A 19,599-nucleotide genomic window follows, 5' to 3' on the forward strand; every position below is an offset into this window, starting at 1 on the left:
ATCATCAATTGAAGGGTATATATAATTTTTAAAATTTTCTGTATTCTCTTATAAAAAATATAAGCTCCGTAAGAATAGAGACTGTTATGGTGAAACCATCCTTATAAACTTTATAAAATTGATCAGGAGGAAGGGAGGGAGAGAAAAGAAAATAAGCCAAGCTTGCAGCACACTCAGCATTGATCTTTAGGCAGCTGGCTCTCTGACCTGCGTCCTCCGAGCTGTTTGGTCTTCATAGCTGTTTGATTCTATTGCCTCGGAATCATGTAGCCCTGTTACAAGATTAGAGTTCTCCATAACCGTTTTGCAGATAACAACTTGAACGTTATAAATTATGAAGTTTTCCATTTGAGATATTCTTTCAAGGCCTGTGTACCAGTGAAACTACTGACGTCAGCTGGTCTGAAGGACGCCATGAGAATCTGACTCACTAATGAATGAAGTTTCCACATCCTGATGATTTCATCCCTCTTTCCCCAACCAATGACCTCAATTTTCCAGGCTTTCATCCTCTATGATTACCCCAGCCCCGCTGGGAGATGGATTTGAGGGTCTAGATGGATTTGAGGGTCTCCTCCCACCTCCTTGGTTGACTCCTGTGATCATTAAACTCTATCTCTGATGCATCCCTGCTGTCTGAGGGTGTTGGTCTGTTCCTGAGTGGTAGGCGTATGGATCTGTTGGTCCTATAGCAATGACTACTTCTATGAGTCAACTTGGCTTGGCTATAGCAAGCAGTTTTTTAATTAAACATGAGTCTATGTATTACTATGAAGACTTTTTTAAAGATCTTGTTAACGTCTATATTTAATTCACTTTAAGTAACAGAGACTATCCTTGATAATCTGTGCAGGCCTCATGTAATCCGTTGCAAGTTCTTAAGAGCAAAACTGAGGTTTCCCTGAGAAGGAAGAAATTCTACATGTGGACTTCAGCATCAGATTCTCCTCTAGAGTTTCCAGCCTGTCAGCTTATTATAAATAAATTATATTTATATTAATTTATACTTATATAAATTAATACACTTAAATTACATAGGAATATCAGTTATATATATTTATATAAATCTGTGTTTGTCTCTCCATCCTCCTGCTTCTCTGCTGGATCCCTGACACACACACTGTGCTGCTCTTCACTATATGTTATGCCTCAGCATTGACCTTCAGTGACTGTATCAAAGTGGCCCTGTTGCCTTCTAGTTGGAGTTAGCTAGTGGGAATCATTAACAGGAAATTAAGAGACTGGGGCAGGGGCCTATTTATTCACCAGATTTCATTCTGGCTCATTACTGCAAGTTGACTGTGACTCTCTGCTGAAGGTTACATCTCTTGTGAGGCAGCCCTTTTCCTGCATCTACTCCCTATGAGTTTCAGTAACTTCTCCCGCCCACTGTCCCTTCAAATCTAGAAATATTAACTGCTTTCCACTATTGCTAGCAATACAGCATTATACTATTCTTTGCTGGTTTCCCTAAAACCCACTAGCATCTTTGTAAATAAACTTTTTATTATGCTCTCCTCTCTTACTCTGTTTAGGTATGCCCTATGCTTCCTGCTGGGGACATACATAAAATAGGAATTTTGTCTTTCTCTTTCTTTCCTTCTTTCTTTTCTTTCTTTCTTTCTTTCTTTCTTTCTTTCTTTCTTTCTTTCTTTCTTTCTTTCTTTTTCTTCCTTTCTGTGCTGTCAGTATCTAGCATAGTAGGATCTCTGTACATATTTGCTGAATTGATAACCAAATGAGCATGTAGACATCATTTTGCTCACTAGCTCATAGCTATCTTGTACTACCTCAGACAACAGCCTATGCTTAGTTCTGCATACCCCACCTACAACGTCTCTCCTACTTCCCTCAAATTGTTTCCCAACCACTGAGATCTAGTTTAACTTTGAACTTATTTAAGAAACATTCCTACCTGCACATTGTGCACATGTACCCTAAAACTTAAAGCATAAAACAAAAATTCCCAATTATTCTCAGCAGCAGTTATTCTTCCATCTCTTCTGATTTCTCACTGAAAACAGAGTCAGCCCATAATAGTGCTTAATCATGCCTAGTCTTGCACTATTAGTTTTTGTTTGCAGGGACTTGTTCTATCCTCCCTAAATGACCGTAAGTTCATTGAGGGAAATAACCAGTTCTCATTCATGTATTTTATAAAACTTGAATAATGCTGATTGTTCTTTCAAAACAATTAGAGTAACATACCTGGATGTCATTTCTAAGTACATGAAAATGTTGAAATTTTCCCTGATCATTTATCAAAGAAATTTATTCTTTTCTTTTGTATTGAGAATTTAAAAATCTTCTATCTCTTGAATATACATTTTCCTAATTTATATTCAAGAACTAAATTTTATATTAGAATCTAGTACTGCATTAAACATCTTTATTAAGGCCAACTGAAGTCTTACCTGTAGTTACACATCTTTCTGTAGTACTCAAACAACAAAACAAGGAGGAATGCATAGAGTGAATTGATGGCATTGACTAACAGCGAAGATAAATTGCACTGTCTCTCCTTTACTATGCGAACTATTATTTTATGAACATAAGAGACTACATGGCCTGAAGCTTAAAGGGCTCTAATCTGGATTTCTGATTTGAACTGAGCCACTAAATTTTGATGTGATCCTCAAAAAGTCATTTAATCTTTTCTGTGTTTCCATTAATTTCGCAAGAGAGCATAAATATCTCTCAAAGCAAGAATCTGTTATACAAAGAAAAAAAAACCTACTATGAGTTAACAAATCTATTTCATTAATCTTTTAATAAAATTAAAGCCTTTAATAGCTAACAATCATAGCATTAAAATGGTGGTGTCAGAATTTAACAGATAAACAAAATAGGCATTCTTAAATGTAAGCTCACGTTCACATTGAGTAAATAAGGCTAGGAAAAAAAATGCCCTTCTTGTTTATAGTCTAATTTTTTCCACGGTGAATAATAAAATCCCTTCTCCCTCGAAATCATCAGAAGGACTAAGTGCTATGGGCTGATTTGTTCTTTGCAACATGCTTTGAAGGAGAGCAAATGTATTTTGTCAATTAGCTAGTTACTGCTTCTTTCCTTTTAAAAAGACCATCTTGGTCTGATTAGAAAACTAGAGAAAAGAAATTTTAATGGCAAGATGAGGACATTAACACCAATGTTGTAGAGAACCAAATGGAAAGCATTAGAATGCATTATTGATTGCTCGATCTGGAAAAATATGGTAATTACTATGAGAATAGCAGAAAAAAACAGACCGAATTGTCTACTGTGTTTCCTCAAGTTCTGTGATCTTATCTAACTCTCTCAGAGTAATAAAAATGTGAATGATACTTCCAGATAAACTTGGAGGCATCCATATCTATGATGCTTGAATCACCAAGGCTTTCAGAAAGCAGCACACAAATTCTCTACCTTGGCCACATAGCTTACAAACATCACACACCTGGCCTCATACCTTATAATTTAATGCACAACTAAGGTGAACCTAGTGAAAATCTAAATTATGCATTCGAATGCTGATATAGCTGTTTGAATGCACACTCAAATCAGTTATATTTCTAACTGACAGTCTAACTTGATACCAATATTTCCACACCCATCCTATTTCTTTTTCCCTGTTTGTCAATATAAGAATTTTGAAACTATCAGAAAAATACTGTATATTTCTGAACTCTGCATTTCTGTTTCAAGGGTTTGAAATGTCTTTCTGAGGATCTTATATCATTATCCTATTAGATGTCATTTAACTAAATGGGTGGACCACTAACATGTATTGCAACATTTCCACGTGCAAAATATTTAAGATGTCCAAAGAAGACATTATCAAGTGCTAAACTTCAAATGCAAATTTCTCCTTGTAGTTTCTTCCATAGAAAGCAATCTTTTTCAATAGCATGTTAGCACATTTTTCTATTGAAGATGAAAAGCTAAATTGTTGGAAACTAACTGATGTTAGGAAAAACAGGGAAACAGGGAGTCCATCTTACTGGGATAAGAGAAAACATTATTTAAATTTTAGTAAAAGAGATCACCAAATTCACTTGATTTCTAGAGCTATCCAAAATAACAAAATCCACAATTTGAGAGAGAGGTTGACTTTGGAATGATAGGGAAGAAAAGAGAAGAGGAAGAAAACCAATAGATAAGTCCCATAATCTTGGCAGGTCCACAGAGTGATACGGAAAATTATCCTGAGCTGTAGGGCTTTTAGGCTGACAGCCCTGATATGTCATCCTTCCTGAGTATACACATCCTAATTGGAAATGTGGCATTTTATGCATATGCACGCATGCAGTCAGCATAAAAGGGCAATCCCTGTCTTAGAAAAGATTCATCTTACAGAGATAATATGCGTAGGGACGAAGTTGAGAAAATCACACCACAAATCACCTTTTTGTAGTTCTATGAGTGAGAAAGAAAACTTTCTAATATTGTCTACTGAGACTGAAGAATTTTTGTTCCCTTCCCCATTATTTACCTTTAATACCCATCACTTTATTAGATGAGCAAATATACCTTTGAGAAATATGTAAAATTAGTTTTATTCTAAAATGGTTCTTGTCCACTGACATATTGTGTTACGTCTTTTCAGTACGGCATGTCTTACTTCCCATTCCTTTTCCATATTGTTTTTGCACAAAGAAAGCTGCAATGTGCTGTGAAAGAACAAAGTTAACACCCTATCCCGGTGACTTTGTTCACTGTCCAGAATGGCATCTTTGCTTCCATCTATGAAAGGGACATGTCTTTGGCATCAGACAAGCTGCTGGGAAAAACTGCAGAGTAGGTGACTGTGTTAGGCTGTTTTTGTGTTACTGTAAAGAAATAACTGAGACTGGGTAATTTAAGAAGAAAAGGGGTTTAACTGGCTCATGGTTCTGCAGGCTGTACAAGCAAGGCACCAACATCTGCTTGGCTTCTGGTAAGGGCTTCAGGAAGCTTACAACCATGGCAGAAGGTGAAAGGGAACAAGTGAGTCACATAGAGCAAGAGCAAGAGAAAGGGGTTGAGGGGAGGTCCCAGACTTTAGAACAATTAGATTTCATGTGAATTAACTGGCAAGAACTGACTTATCACCAAGGGAATGGTTCAAAGCCATTCCTGAGGGATCCACCCCCAAGATCCAACCACCTCCCGCCAGGTCCTACCTCTAACGTTAGGAATCACATTTCAGCATGAGAGCGGGAGGGGACACATATCCAAACTTTATCAGTAACCAAGGGGCTGGATGGTGAAGTCCTGACATTTTACCAGAATCTTCTTGTACAAATGTAGTTACGGCCAAAACCTTGAGTAGGTTTTTTTTTTTTTTTTTTTTTTTTTTTTTTTTTTTTTTTTAATCTAAGCTACATTGCCCCAAATAGAGGGCCAATTATGGTAGGAGGAATAGGGCTTTTGGTTGTAATGCATGCCTGTTCCAATGGTCTTTCCTTTAACACCAATGCTGCCACCAGTAATTCACTTTAAATAATTTGAGAATCATTCCATTGTGTAAGACTTAGTTTCAATTGAATTGAAGATGTGTCCTTAAAGTAGAATACTTTTAAGAAATGTGATTTTAGTATTATGTTCTGGGCTCTGGTCATGAGTGTTGCTTTATGAGAAAAGATAAGGTGGAAGTTTAAAAACAAAACAATTACTCTAAAAGCAAAATTATGAACCATCTGGAGAAAGTTTAGTAATATAGGAAAACAATGATTCAAATTACACTGAAAAAATATGTTTTAGGCAAATTAGCAATTTTGCTTTTGTCTGAATATCTGGATACTTGCCATACTCTAGCCGGAATTAATCACTAAAAACACAGTCAACTTGTATTTTCATGATTACTTTCACTGTAATAGTTGCTTGTCAAATGTCAAAATCGATCTGGCTCATTTGCTGACTTTCTACTTTTCTGTACTACTCTTCTTTTGTTATATTAATTTTTAGACATGCTCATTTAGATCTGCAAATTCATTCCAATGTTACACTCCTGAGATTATTTTCTCTGAGCCTTGTAAAAGGTCTTCTTTCTGCTAATTCAATCTCCCAAAAGCATTTTCACAATCAACAAATATGAATCATGCTATAACATTTTGCTAAATCTAATAATCTACATTTTCTCAGTCTTGGATATCACTCACCTGCAATTACCCCACTGAAATGGACTTTTGTAATTTTTACAGAACAAGATAACCAGATTATGTTAATTAAAGTTGGAAGGCAGGGGCCATGTGTCGTGAGCTACAGAACTTGGCTATCTAGAAGATAATATGTTAGGGGTTGATTATACTGAGGCTTCCTTGAAACCTTTATAAAATGTGGAAACACTATTTATCCGCCCTGTGAGTTTTGTGATAAAGTTGAAAAAGTCCTGACCTCAGAATACTTACATGTAGACTTCTTTCCTTGTGTTTTTTTTTTTTTACTTATGTCTATTTTCCTCAGTTATTAAGGTATCATGACTTATTTTATTGAGTAGATTAGGTCTTAGAAGCCAATAAATGTAATTTTTATATGTGAAATAATTATCCTCACTAATCTTCATTTATTTAAAAAGTCTCTCTTTTCTAGGATATTTTGTTCATAAAATATAGAGAAATTCATTTTGTTGACCTAAATATTTCATAGTTACATATTTAATGAGAAAAATTCTTCAATATATTTTCCTCACGAATAAAGGCAATGCTACAATAAATCACAAAATACCGAAAAAAAAAAAAGCAACTTGGATTTTGATTTGGAATTATATCTTACATTTTTGAAGGGTGAACACTGACAACTTAAACAAAACATTATCCTTCACTGCTTGAATTCTGCTTCCTGGGATTTTGTTGAGGCTGATGGCTTTTTGTGTCGAAAAGCTTGTTTGTATTGAGAAGCCTGATCTATAAAGAAATGCAGAAACATAACAATTCGAAGATAACATTCAAAATATTCCAGTAAAGAACAAATTTGCCAGTGCTTTTGCTAGAAACAAACAACAAACGAAGGTGGTGTGTATTTTTAGAAATATAGTTTGCATGCATTCAACGTTACACATTTTCTATACAATATGTGCTATGTAGGCACTGGGCATAAAAAGATTAATAAAAATCGGCTTCTGCCCTTATGGAGTTCAGACTTTCACTCTGTGTACTTGAAAGGGCAGGTCCTTTGCATTAGTCTCACCTGAAGAGCTTGGTAAAAACGCATTCTGTATTTGAATCTCTGACAACAAAGCCCTGAAATATGATGCATCATTGATACGTTGTAACAAACTCCTTTGGCAATTCTTTAGTGCCGCAGATTAAAGAAATATTGAAGAGATCTGGACTACTGCTGAGGCTGGGGTTAAAAGTGCAGTCCACAGGCTGGGGGCGGTGGTTCACGCCTGTAATCCCAGCACTTTGGGAGGCTGAGGCAGGTGGATCACGAGGTCAGGAGTTCAAGACCAGCCTGACAAATATGGGGAAACCCCGTTTCTACTAAAAATACGAAAAATAGCTGGGCACGGTGTCACGCGCCTATAGTCCCAGCTACTCTGGAGGCCGAGGCAGGAGAATCGCTTGAACCCAGGAGGCAGAGGTTGCAGTGAGCCGAGATTGCACCACTGCACTCCAGCCTGGGCGACAGAGTGAGACTTCATCTCAAAAAAAAAAGAAAAAAAAAGTGCAGCCCACAATTCCAACTGACCAGGATAATGTCGGGAGCATCACTCTGCCTTTCTTAGCATCAATTTTCTACTCCATAAAACGAGGGTGAAGGAGCTTGATAGATATAATATCTAAGGTCCCTTGCCACTGAGGCCTCTCTCAACTAAGGGATGTTGTTTTCTTATGGCACTCAATGCTGGGCACAATAATACCTGGTTTCCCCTTTTTCTGTATTTTATCTTCCTGTTATTACCTCTGGCAAGGGATGACACATCAAAAATACAAAGAGAATTAAAAGAATCAAATACCTAATATCTGAGCTTCAAAAGTCAACATCCAGGCAGGAAACACTATATTTAAAAGAATATTAAATGAATCAGAACCACCATTTTCTCGAACTCCCTAAATCAAATGAACATTTCATGGGCTCATAGGATAGAGACCAACTTACTCAGATTAAACCATAGTACCAGGGTCAAATGAGATGCATTTGGTTACAGAAAAAAGATAATAAGTTTTATATATCTTGGGTTTGTATCCTGGGATTCAGGACCCATTGTACATTACAAACATACTTTCTTGCGATGTCCTACTCATCCTTCCAGACCCAGGTTAAGAGTTCACATTCTTGTGAAGTCTTCTAGTTCTCCTCTAACAAAACACAGATATTTTCCATCTCTATTCCCACGCAACTTGTATCTATTTCTGTTATTCTATGTACTTAATTTTCTGACAGTTGTAGCTTGGGTGTCTGACTTGCTGTGAGTCTCCAAGACCCTCCATCAGGATCTTGAATCTGACTTTTGTTCTCATTCAGTGCCATGGATGACCACATCATAACTGCTCAGCAAACATGCCTGGGATTTATTGCCTTTGAGTTTGTAAAGTGTTTTGTCATATTGGAGAGATAAAGTGAATTTTTGTAAAATGAAAACAAGGGCAGAATGACAAGCGGAGAAGGCTAATGAAGCTATGGCCATAAAAATCACTTAGCTTCCTGGCAGCCAGGGTGAAAAGACAATGGTGCTGAGTTAAATAACTATCATTTGATATAGAATGCTAAATTACTAGAAATGGCCAACATGTCCCAGTTCTGAACTCAGAAGAATTTCTCACGTGGCAGGATAGAAGTTCATAACAAACTCTCTTGATATATTAACAACAAATGAAGCAATGTCTAAGGTAACATTATTTCACACACTTCTCCAGATACAAGGCAAAGTACATTTAAAAAAAAAATAAATAGAGATGAGGTCTCACTATATTGCCCAGGCTGCTCTTGAACTCCTGGCCTCAAGTGATCCTCTCACCTTGGCCTCCCAAAGTGCTGTGATTACCAGGTGAAATATTAAATTGTAGTTCTGAGAACACATTGCTACACTGGAAGAGTTAATGTAATATAGCACATGCGTATCTTTTTCTTATGATCAGAATGAAAAAAGGTGAAAGTTAGAGAGTCTCAGGAAATAAAAAACTAGCCTGTTCTGATCCTTCTGGAGAAGCAATTGTCTCCATGGGTTTTCTGATGGGGATCTGTCAGGTGTAGATGGTTCTGTCTTGTTGATTGAAAGGCAACTGACTTGCTTTAGAATTTAGGCATTTAGGCAGCGAGGCTGACATCTGATAAAATAATTAGAGCTGAACAAGTGTTTCTTATCCCTGGAGGTCTGCTATAGTTAATACCTTCAGGCATGGCCAAGACTTTTCTATAGAAAAGAGGCCTTTTAGAAAGGCACACAGGCTTTAACACAAAGTAAAATAAATCCTAGTGTTCCCTGTCATTAAGAATGGACAAGATGAATTTAGCTGAGGGGACCGGGGTATCACAGGTTACCAGAAAGCTGCCATTAGCAATACTGTGACCTCAGTAGAATGTTTCATTCTTCACCACAATTGCACCGCCTATGAGTCTATGAATCAGCCTTCTCAATGATAAACTTAGTATGCAGTAAATTTGTATATGTTCACATTTTTACATAAAAGTTCATGTCGTTGTTTGTTCATAAGCAATTTATTTTCCATCAAATCTATATCTCATTTCTACAGTCACGAGATTTTATTCCAAATATTTGGCCCATTAAAGTGACACAACATTCATAGGCTTATTGGATCAGAGAATAATGAGAATGTTTTTATTCTTTCATTTAGTCACTGAGGAAGAAGTTAAATAGGTTTAACTACAACAAAGATCCTGACCACAGACATTTAGGCAAACAAAAGATATAGAAAATATTTTCAATATAATTCTTAAAAACATCCCAATTTTTAATATTTAGTGGGCAAGCAAAAATAAAAATGTATTTACTGTGAATTAGGATTTAAAGAAAGATTTTTTCATGAAAATATAGAAAATCTTTTATTAAAATAGAACAAGTTAGTGGGGCACAGTGGCTCATGTCTGTAATCCCAGCACTTTGGGAGGCCAAGGCAGGCAGATCACTTGAGGTCAGGAGTTCAAGACCAGCCTGGCCAACATGGCAAAACCCCGTCTCTACTAAAAATACAAAAAATTAGCCAAGTATAGTGGCAGGCATCTGTAATCCCAGCTACTCGGGAGGCTGAGGCAGGAGAACTGCTTGAACCCAGGAGGGAGAGGTTGCAGTGAGCCAAGATCGTGCCATTGTACTCCAGCCTGCATGACAGAGCGAGACTCCATCTCAAAAAAAAAAAAAAAAAAAAAAAATTGGACAAGTGGCATTTAGTGACTTCTACCAGCTCACTAATTCTTACAACTAGTTCTTATTTTATTCCTCAAGCTTCTATTTGCCCTAATTTTAGAATTTTTGCCCTTTTAAATATATTTTATTTTTGGAGCAGTGTTAAGTTCATAGCAAAATGGAGCAGAAAGTATAGAGGGTTCCTGTATACTCCCAGAACCCCTCCACGTGCAGGCCCAGCCTCCCTCACTCTCAACATCCTGCCCCTCAGTGGTACATTTGTTGCAAACGGTGAACCTACACTGACAATCATTATCACCCCAAGTCCATCATTATCACCCCAATCCATAGTTTACACCCCGGTGTTCACTCCTAGTGTGCCAGGCCAATTCTCCCTGACAATCACACAGACAGGCCTGTATGACAGTCACACAGGCCCACATAGCACTTCAGTTACACAGACAAATTTCCACAGCACTGCCTTGACATTGAGCAAATAGTTAAACCTAGGAAATCAGTGCCCAGACATCAAAGCTAGAAATAAAATAGTAGGAGCCTTGAATGGGCTTCTCCCTAAACAGGAGCAAGCCAAAATAATAGACAGTCTTAAATTCATAGTGCCAGGACCTTTCTCAGGTTGACAAAAATCTGAGATGAGTCAAGGTAACAGAGGCAGCTGTTTGAATAGACTCATTGTAGAGTCTAAGGCAGCTCTCTGGACCAAGCTGTAAAGAAGATGAATTAGAAATAATCACTCCGGTACCCCAGTAGACAGGCCTTGAAGGTACTGGGGCCCTCACAGCTTAATTGGATTTAGCAACCATTTTTTGGCCTCTGACCCTCTAGTTAAAACAACATTAGTTACCTATAGACAGGCGAATGCTATGCTGCAGGTAGGCACACAACCCTAACCTATATAAGCGCTAAGAAAATTGTAACACTTTGAATTGGTCTGGTGGAATTAGTTATCTCCGGCCTTCTCCCTGTATCCGGTTACAGCAATAAATTCCCTTCTTTCCTAGTTTGTCTGCTTCTCATTATTGGGCCTGGAGAAAATGCGGCTGGACCTGGCTTGGTTCTCGGAATACTAGTGCTGTATATTTTATCGACTTTGAAAATGTCTAATGACATATATCCACCATGGTGTATCATATAGAATAGTTTCAATGTACTAAAAACTTTGTGTTCTATTTAATCATCCCTCCCTCCCTCTATCCCCTGGCAACCACTGACCTTTTTACTGTCCTCATAGTGTTTTTTTTTTTTTCCCTAGAATGCCACATAGTTGGAATCATACCTTTTCCAGTCAGCTTCTTTCACTCAGTAATATGGATTTCTGTTTCCTCCATGCCTATTCACGGCTTGATAGCTCATTTCTTTTTCGCACTGAGTAATATTCCATTGTCTGGATATACCACAGTTTACTGATCCACCCATCTACCAAAGGATATCTCGGTTGCTTCCCTGTTTTGACGATGATACATAAAGCTGCTAGAAACATCATTGTGCAGGTTTTTGTGTGGACGTAATTTTTCAGCTCACTTGGGTGCATACTGAAGAGCAGGATTCCTGTGTCATATGATAAGAGTGAGTTTAGTTTTGTGAGAAACTGCTAAACTGTCTTCCAAAGTGTCTGTACCATTTTGCATTTCTAACAGCAACAAATGAGAATTTTTATGGCTCCACGTCCTCCCCAGCATTGGTGTTGTCAATGTTTTGGACGTTGGCCACGCTAACAGGCATGTAGTGGTATCCTATCCCATTGTCGTTTGCATTTCCCTAATGATGCACGAGGTGGAGCATCCTTTCAGATGCTTATTTGCCTTCTGTATATTTTCTTTGGTGATATGTATGTTCAGGCCTTTTGCTCATTTAAAAAATCAGGTTGTTTATTTTTTTATTGTTGACTTCTAAGATTTCTTTGTATATTCTGGAGAACAGTCCTTTATCAGACATGTCTTGTGCAAATATGTTCCCCTAGTCTGTGGCTTTTCTTCTTATTCTACTGACAGTGTCTTTCACAGAGCAGAAGTTTTTAATTTGAGTAAAGTCCAGCTTATCTTTTTTTTTTTTTTTTTTACAGGTTGTACACTTGGTGTTTTATCTAAAACATCATGCCATAAATGAGGCCATCCAGCTTTTTGCTCATTATCTTCTAGTTTTGTGTTTTACCTTTAAATCTATAACCCATTTTGAGTTCATTTTTGTGAAGGGTGTAAGGTCTGTTTCTAGATCCATTTTTTTCATATGGATGTCCAATTGGTCCATCATCACTTGTCGAAAAGATTTTTCTTCGCCGTATTGCCTTTGCTCCTTTGTCAAATATCAGTTACCTATATATTATGTGGGTCTATCTCTTAGCTGTCTATTATGTTCCATTGATCTATTTTTCTTTACTTTTGCCAGTACCACTCTGTCTTTATTACCATGGTAGAATATTTTTAAATGAAAGGAAAAAAGTTACGGGGACACAATAAAACAAAAGCCACTTCTGAGGTAGAAATTTTTCCAAGTGTTTGCAAATGTTAATATGTAGTTGAAGTTATAGATGTGTGTATAAATAACCTGTTTGGTTTTCTGGTTTTTTTTGTTTGTTTTTGAGACAGGATCTCACTTTGTCACACAAGCTAGAGTGCAGTGGCATGATCTCAGCTCACTGCAAACTCTATCTCCTGGGTTCAAATGATTCTCCTGCCTCAGCCTCCCAAGTAACTGGGATTACAGGTGTACACCACCACAACTGGCTAATTTTTGTATTTTTAGTAGAGACAGGGTTTCTCCATGTTGGCCAGGCTGGTCTCAAACTACTGGCCTCAAGTGATCTGCCCCCCCTCGGCCTCCCAAAGTGTTGGGATTACTGGCGTGAGCCACCATTCCCAGACTAGATTTTTTTTTAACATAAAGAGCAAGAAATTATACACTTCCCTTCTGTCCCATTCACGATCCTAATTCTCTCCTCTATCATACCAAAATTCCATAAAAGACAAGTCTATACTGTTGACTTCCAATTCAGCTATTCCATTCTTTCTTGCTTTTGCAACAGTTTATTTTGAAAAATGACAAAAAAGCTTGAAAAATTATACAATTAATAAATATATAGCCTTCACTTAGGATCATCAACTCAGTATTTTGCTAAATTTCCTTTCTCTCTCTCCTTCACACTTATTCTCTCTCTCCATTTTGCTATCTACTCCAAGGCTGGGGTAGGAAGCATGATCAAATTTCTTGTGAGGATGGAAATCTGGGTGATAAGTGAACCACATACCATTTTCAAAGTAAAACTTGGTTGTGGGGCACCAAGACCTTAGAGTTTTAGGCAGCAGGTATAACCATTGGCAAAAGAATTGTTTAGGGATTTCTACTAAGGAAGATAAGAAAGAGTTTTTCAGAGTTTTGACCACTCCCTTTTAGCTCTGCATGATCCTATGTGCCTAAAGGGGAAAGCAACCAGAATTTAAACTGTAGCCCAGATGAGCATAGATATGTGGGTTCCCATGTCTGAGAGTTGTGCCAATATTTCTTTTTCCTTTTGTTTTTCTTTTTAAGACAGAGTTGCTCTTGTTACCCAGGCTGGAGTATAATGGCACTATCTCTGCTCACTGCAACCTCCACCTCTCAGGTTCAAGCGATTCTCCTGCCTCAGCCTCCCGAGTAGCTGGGATTACAGGCAACCACCACCATGCCGGGCTAACTTTCTGTATTTTTAGTAGAGACGGGATTTCACCATGTTGGCCAGGCTGGTCTCGAACCCCTGATCTCAGGTGATCTACCCGCCTCGGCCTCCCAAAGTGTTGGAATTACAGGTGTGAGCCACCATGCCCATCCGGGTTTTGCCAATATATATATTTTTAAGACGGGTTCTCACTCTGTCACCCAGGCTGGAGTGCAGTAACACAATCTTGGCTCACTGCAAGCTCTGCCTCCTGGGTTCACACCATTCTCCTGCCTCAGCCTCCCGAGTAGCTGGGACTACAGGCACCCACCACCATGCCTGGCTAATTTTTTTGTATTTTTAGTAGAGACGGGGTTTCACCAGCTTAGCCAGGATGGTCACAATCTCCAGACCTCGTGATCTGCCCACCTCAGCCTCCCCAAGTGCTGGGATTACAGGCGTGAGCCACCGCACCAGGCCTGAGTTGTGTCAATATTTTTTTTTGGGGGGGTGAGTGGGGGATGGTGGCGGGAGACAGAGTCTCGCTCTGTCACCCAGGCTGGAGTGCAGCGGCACGATCTCGGCTCACTGCAACTTCCGCCTCCTGGGTTCAAGCGATTCTCCTGCCTCAGCCTCCTGAGTAGCTGGGATTACAGGTGTGCACCACCACACCAGGCTAATACTTTGTATTTTAGTAGAGGCAGGGTTTCACCTTGTTGCCCAGGCTTGTCTTGAATTCCTGAGCTCAGGTAATCCACCTGCCTTGGCCTCCCAAAGTGCTAGGATTACAGGCGTGAGCCACCGCGCTGGTTGAGTTGTGCCAATATTTCTAAGAGAACGGATGATCAAAGAATCCAACTGATCAAGATAAGGAAGGAGGAGATAATCACCTGGGACTACAACACAAAGATAAAAAAAAAATGGTGTGCCTCCAAGAAATCACAAGCAACACCCAGGACTGATTGAGATTCAAGAGAATGGGGCCCCCAAAAGAAACTAATTTTTATATACAGGAAAATAAATTTATATTTGTTGATCATGGGACCTTATGGACTAAGATTTTTATCAGCTACTTTTATCTCAATTACAGTATCAGTTTATTAAGGAAAGTAGATACAAGTTTTAAACATTGATAGTAAACATCCCAATAATAAAAGAACTTTTAAAAGCATTCATGTCTCAACATCTCACTATTCTGCTCTGATTTATGTTTTTCAGATTGTTTCCAGTTCTTGAAGACATACACATATAATTTGACACAGATGTAAACATCGTGCAGATGCTGCATTGAAATCTGAATTTTATCTTAGCTTTATATTGTAAACATTCTAAATGATACACCGTTTTTAGATTTATATTTTAATCATTGTATACCAGTCTGTCACATATCAAAATCTACTTAATCACATTTTCCAATTTTTGGATGTTTAGGATTTTGTTTTTCTTATAATAAAGAATGTTGCAAAGTACATTTAGGGCTCTAAAATATTCATATGGCTTATCCTTTAGGAATTATCTTCAGCTTAAATTCCCAGAAAAGAACATTCTCCTGATGTTGATTGACTAATGTCAATTTCTACCAGCAACAAATGAGAATTTTTATGGCTTCACATCCTCCCCAGCATTGGTGTTGTCAATGTTTTGGATGCTGGCCACGCTAACAGGCATGTAGTGGTATCCTATCCCATTGTCGTTTGCATTTCCCTAATGATGCATGATGTGGAGCATCCTTTCAGATGCTTATTTGCCTTCTGTATATTTTCTTTGGTGATATGTATGTTCAGGCCTTTTGCTCATTTAAAAGATCAGGTTGTTTATTTTTTTATTGTTGACTTCTAAGATTTCTTTGTATATTCTGGAGAACAGTCCTTTATCAGACATGTCTTGTGCAAATATGTTCCCCTAGTCTGTGGCTTTTCTTCTTATTCTACTGACAGTGTCAGTAGTAGTAGTAGAATTTTTGTCAGTGATATTGTTAGGTTAGTTATGTTTGCACTGAAAAATGTCAATAGTAAGTATTATTGTTTTAAATGTTTCCATGTTAAGTGAAAATCTTTAAACTTTGAGGAAGCTTAAAATCATGCTACACAATGACACCAGTATTGGTCACAATAGAATAAAAAGAAGGGTGTAGATGAGAAAGCAATGGGTGAACAACATTTTAAGATAAGGAAAAAGATTAAGGCAAGACAAAATAAAATGAATTCAAATGTACATATTTGTTTTTCTAGATGACAGGATAAGAATACCTTCTGCAGGTCACAGTGAAGACTTTTATGCCTTTTAAAAACAAGTGTTTGCCAAAGACTTCAAGGAATATGGGATTATGTAAAGTGACCAAACCTTTGACTTATTGGCATTCCTGAGAGAGAAGTAAAAGTAAACAACTATTTGAGAGAATAATTATTTGAGGGAATAATTTAGATAAATCTCCCTAATCTTGCTAGAGAGGCCCAAAAATAATGCTAAAGAAAAAAATCTTAAAGAGAGCTGGAGAAAAAGGTCAAATCACCTATAAAGGAAAACCAAGCAGACTAACAGCAGACTTTTCGCAGAAGTCCTACAAGTCAGAAGAGATTGGTGGCCTACTTTTTGCCCCTTTAAAGAAAAAACATGCCAAAATTTTAGAATGTTATATCTTGCCAAGATAAGCTTCATAAATGAAGGAGAAATAGTCTTCCTCAGACAAGGAAATGCTGAGAGAATTTGTCACCACTAGACTGAACCTATAAGAAATGATCAAAGGAGTTCTAAATATGGAAACAAAAGGACAATTTTTACCATCAGGAAATCATACATATGATGGCCAGGTGTGGTGGCTCATGCCTGTAATCCCAGCACTTTGGGAGGCTGAAGGGCAGGTGGATCATTTGAGGTCAGGAGTTTGAGACCAGTCTGGCCAACATGATGAATCCCCATCTCTACTAAAAATACAAAGGTCAGAGATGCTATAAAGCAACGAAAAACTCCAAACACAATCAAAACTACAGAACACCTAGCTAATAACACTACAACAGTAACAGAACCTCACATGTCAATATTAACCTTGAATATAAAGGGCCTAAATGCCCTGTTTAAAAGATAAAGTGGCAAATTGGATTAAAAAGACAAGACCAAACCATGTGCTATCTACAAGAGATGCATGTACTGGCTAAAGATACATGGAGACTCAAAGAAAAAGGATAGAAAAAGATGTTATGATGCAAATAAAAAACAAAAGTGAGCAGGAGTAGCCATTCACATATCAGATAAAACAGACTTCAAACTAACAACAGTACAAGGACAAAGAAAAGCATTATATAATGATAAAGGTTCAATACAACAAGACTTAGCTATCCTAAATATACACGCACCAAATACCAGAGCACCTAGATCCATAAAACAAATACTATTAGACCTAAGAAAACAGATTGATAGCAATCCAGTAATAGTGGGGTGCAATCAATATTTGGGTGATGGGTATACTAGAAGCCCAATCCCCAGCATTATGTATGTAATACCCATGTAACAAATAAATACATGTACCCCGCTGAATTTAAAACACAATTTAAAAAAATAAAAACAAGTGTTTGTATCTTACCTCAAAAGTCATTTGGCTCTTGCATCTGTAGAAACAAAGAAAATCCAGTCAGTTGTTTTTTTCCTTATTTCTAGGAAGAAAGGTTTATCTTGTATAGTATTTTCCAAGAAAAATAACCTAATAAACAGACAAGAAATGACAATACTCTGTCTCCAAAATTCCTCACTCTGAAATTAACTAATGCCCAAAGATTAGAAATAGACACTGTATATACATTATGTATACATATTTATACATATTTTACACACACAAAAGTGCAAGTTCAAAAATTTCCCAATCTTGCTTGTTTGTTGATTCATACAGGTTTTTCAATATTTTTAAGTGACATTAGTCTATTACCATATTAGAACATTTTTAAAAATAATATTTTCTCCTTGAAGATCTGTGACCATGAAAATTATGGACCTTATCAGTTTAAATGGTTCTTTAATGAATTAGCCATTCAAAAGAAGATTGCCTAGGAAGAAATCAATACCGTTGTTGATCATTATTTGATTTTCAGTTATAAACTAGAAAGGGACACTTTTGATGTGGATGCTTCCAAATATTTCTGTGTGATAAATTGTTTGCAATTTCCTCAGCATTTCAAAAGTGAGTGTCTTCAGATAAGAGTTTCTAAATAAATCCCTGTTCTAGGGGGAAAAAAAGCCAAATGTCTCAATTTTCTAATTTTGGTCCATATCTGTTGGATAATGTAAAGGGAAGTGTGCCTGCTGCCATGTGGCTATAAGTTTTTATAGCATATTAGAGAGTCAAGCAGTTTGGTGTGCCAAGCTCACACAACCTCATGGCAATAACTCAGCAAGTGTGATCAGAAAGGCAAGGGTGTGCTTAGTATCAGTGAGGTGAGCCATAAATAACTCAATGCCAATCCTTTGAACACTGACCCAATGCTTTAATTTTGAACAGTAAAATCCACGTGCATATCTACTAGACATACCATCCAGTCTGGAACCCTGATTCTTTCTCCTCCTCAGAAGGAAACCACATTTCTTCTGTGAGTCACTGACCCATGTTGCTAAAGTAAAACATAAGAAAAGCTGTTCCTGCACAGAAGCCCTGTTGGACACATCATAACCCACATGATTGTGTCTATGGAAACAGGAGTAAAATCCAGTGGAATGCTCTTTCCTATTTCAAGGAAAATGTGTTTTCTTGGGTAGTATTTTCCAAGATAAGTAAGTTAAAAACAAACAAACAATCAGCCCTCATCCCATTCTTTATTCTGAAACTGATGATACCAATAAATGTAAGAAATAGTTACTATATAATATACATAATCAAGTGTTTTCATAGGTGAATATGTGCTGCCACATAATCCATCACCTGCTTTACTTACTCGCCAGGACACCATATATTAAATTTGCATAATTTTTTTCCCTAAGAAAATGACAAAACATTAAGCCGTGTTGCTTTTAAAGTACTTACTCGTGTGAGTAACCCCTATTAAACAGTATTTTATTCTGCAGCTTTATATTATATGGGAACTACATAAAATATTTTGGTTTGCTTTTGCTGCATAACAAACCACTTCAAATGTTGGTGAACTAAAACAGCAACTTTTCCCCAATAATTCTGTAGGTCAGCTGGGCAGTTCTGATATGAGCCAGCTTGGTAAGACTGGATCGTGTAGGAGGGCCCCACTCATGTGTCTGTGGTCTTAGCTGGTTCAACAGACTTGGCATGCCTTGCTTACCTGGTCTGTCATACTCCAGGAGGCCAGCCTGGGCCAATTCACGGGATGACAAAAGAAGTCCCAGCAGCAAAGAAAGTGAGCTCCAAGGTGCAAACACTGGCCACACTCTGCTTGAACTGCATTTGTTTAGGCCTCACTAACCATAGTAAGTCACATGGCCACACCTAGATTCCAATGGCAGAGAAGTAGGCTTCATCCCTTGATTGGAGTGAATGAAAAATACTGTGGGTGGTTTTTTGTATTTGTTTGGGTTTTAAAAATCTATCACAGAGAAATGCTGGAAGAAAAACAAACAGCTGAGAGGCTACACTTCAACTTTTCCTTAACTATTTATTTAGGCTTTTCTGAGACTAGAACTTTGTGTCAGGGTGGAGAGATGGGGGAATCTCCAGGTTGTAGCTATA

At 37.6% G+C, this 19,599-nt stretch overlaps 1 long non-coding RNA gene across 1 annotated transcript; it reads right to left on the bottom strand.

Moving 5' to 3' along the window:
• Window positions 1-6,703: 6,703 nt before the first annotated feature.
• LOC129463699 (uncharacterized) lies at window positions 6,704-19,226 on the bottom strand. The gene is made up of 4 exons (XR_008651285.1): window positions 19,196-19,226; window positions 17,500-17,569; window positions 7,919-7,960; window positions 6,704-6,863 (listed from the first exon to the last, which is right to left on the bottom strand). It is a non-coding gene; the product is annotated as an uncharacterized lncRNA (long non-coding RNA).
• Between the last annotated feature and the right edge of the window lie 373 nt (window positions 19,227-19,599).

Source organism: Symphalangus syndactylus, chromosome 15 (assembly GCF_028878055.3).
Source record: "Symphalangus syndactylus isolate Jambi chromosome 15, NHGRI_mSymSyn1-v2.1_pri, whole genome shotgun sequence".
NCBI classification, from domain to species: domain Eukaryota; kingdom Metazoa; phylum Chordata; class Mammalia; order Primates; family Hylobatidae; genus Symphalangus; species Symphalangus syndactylus.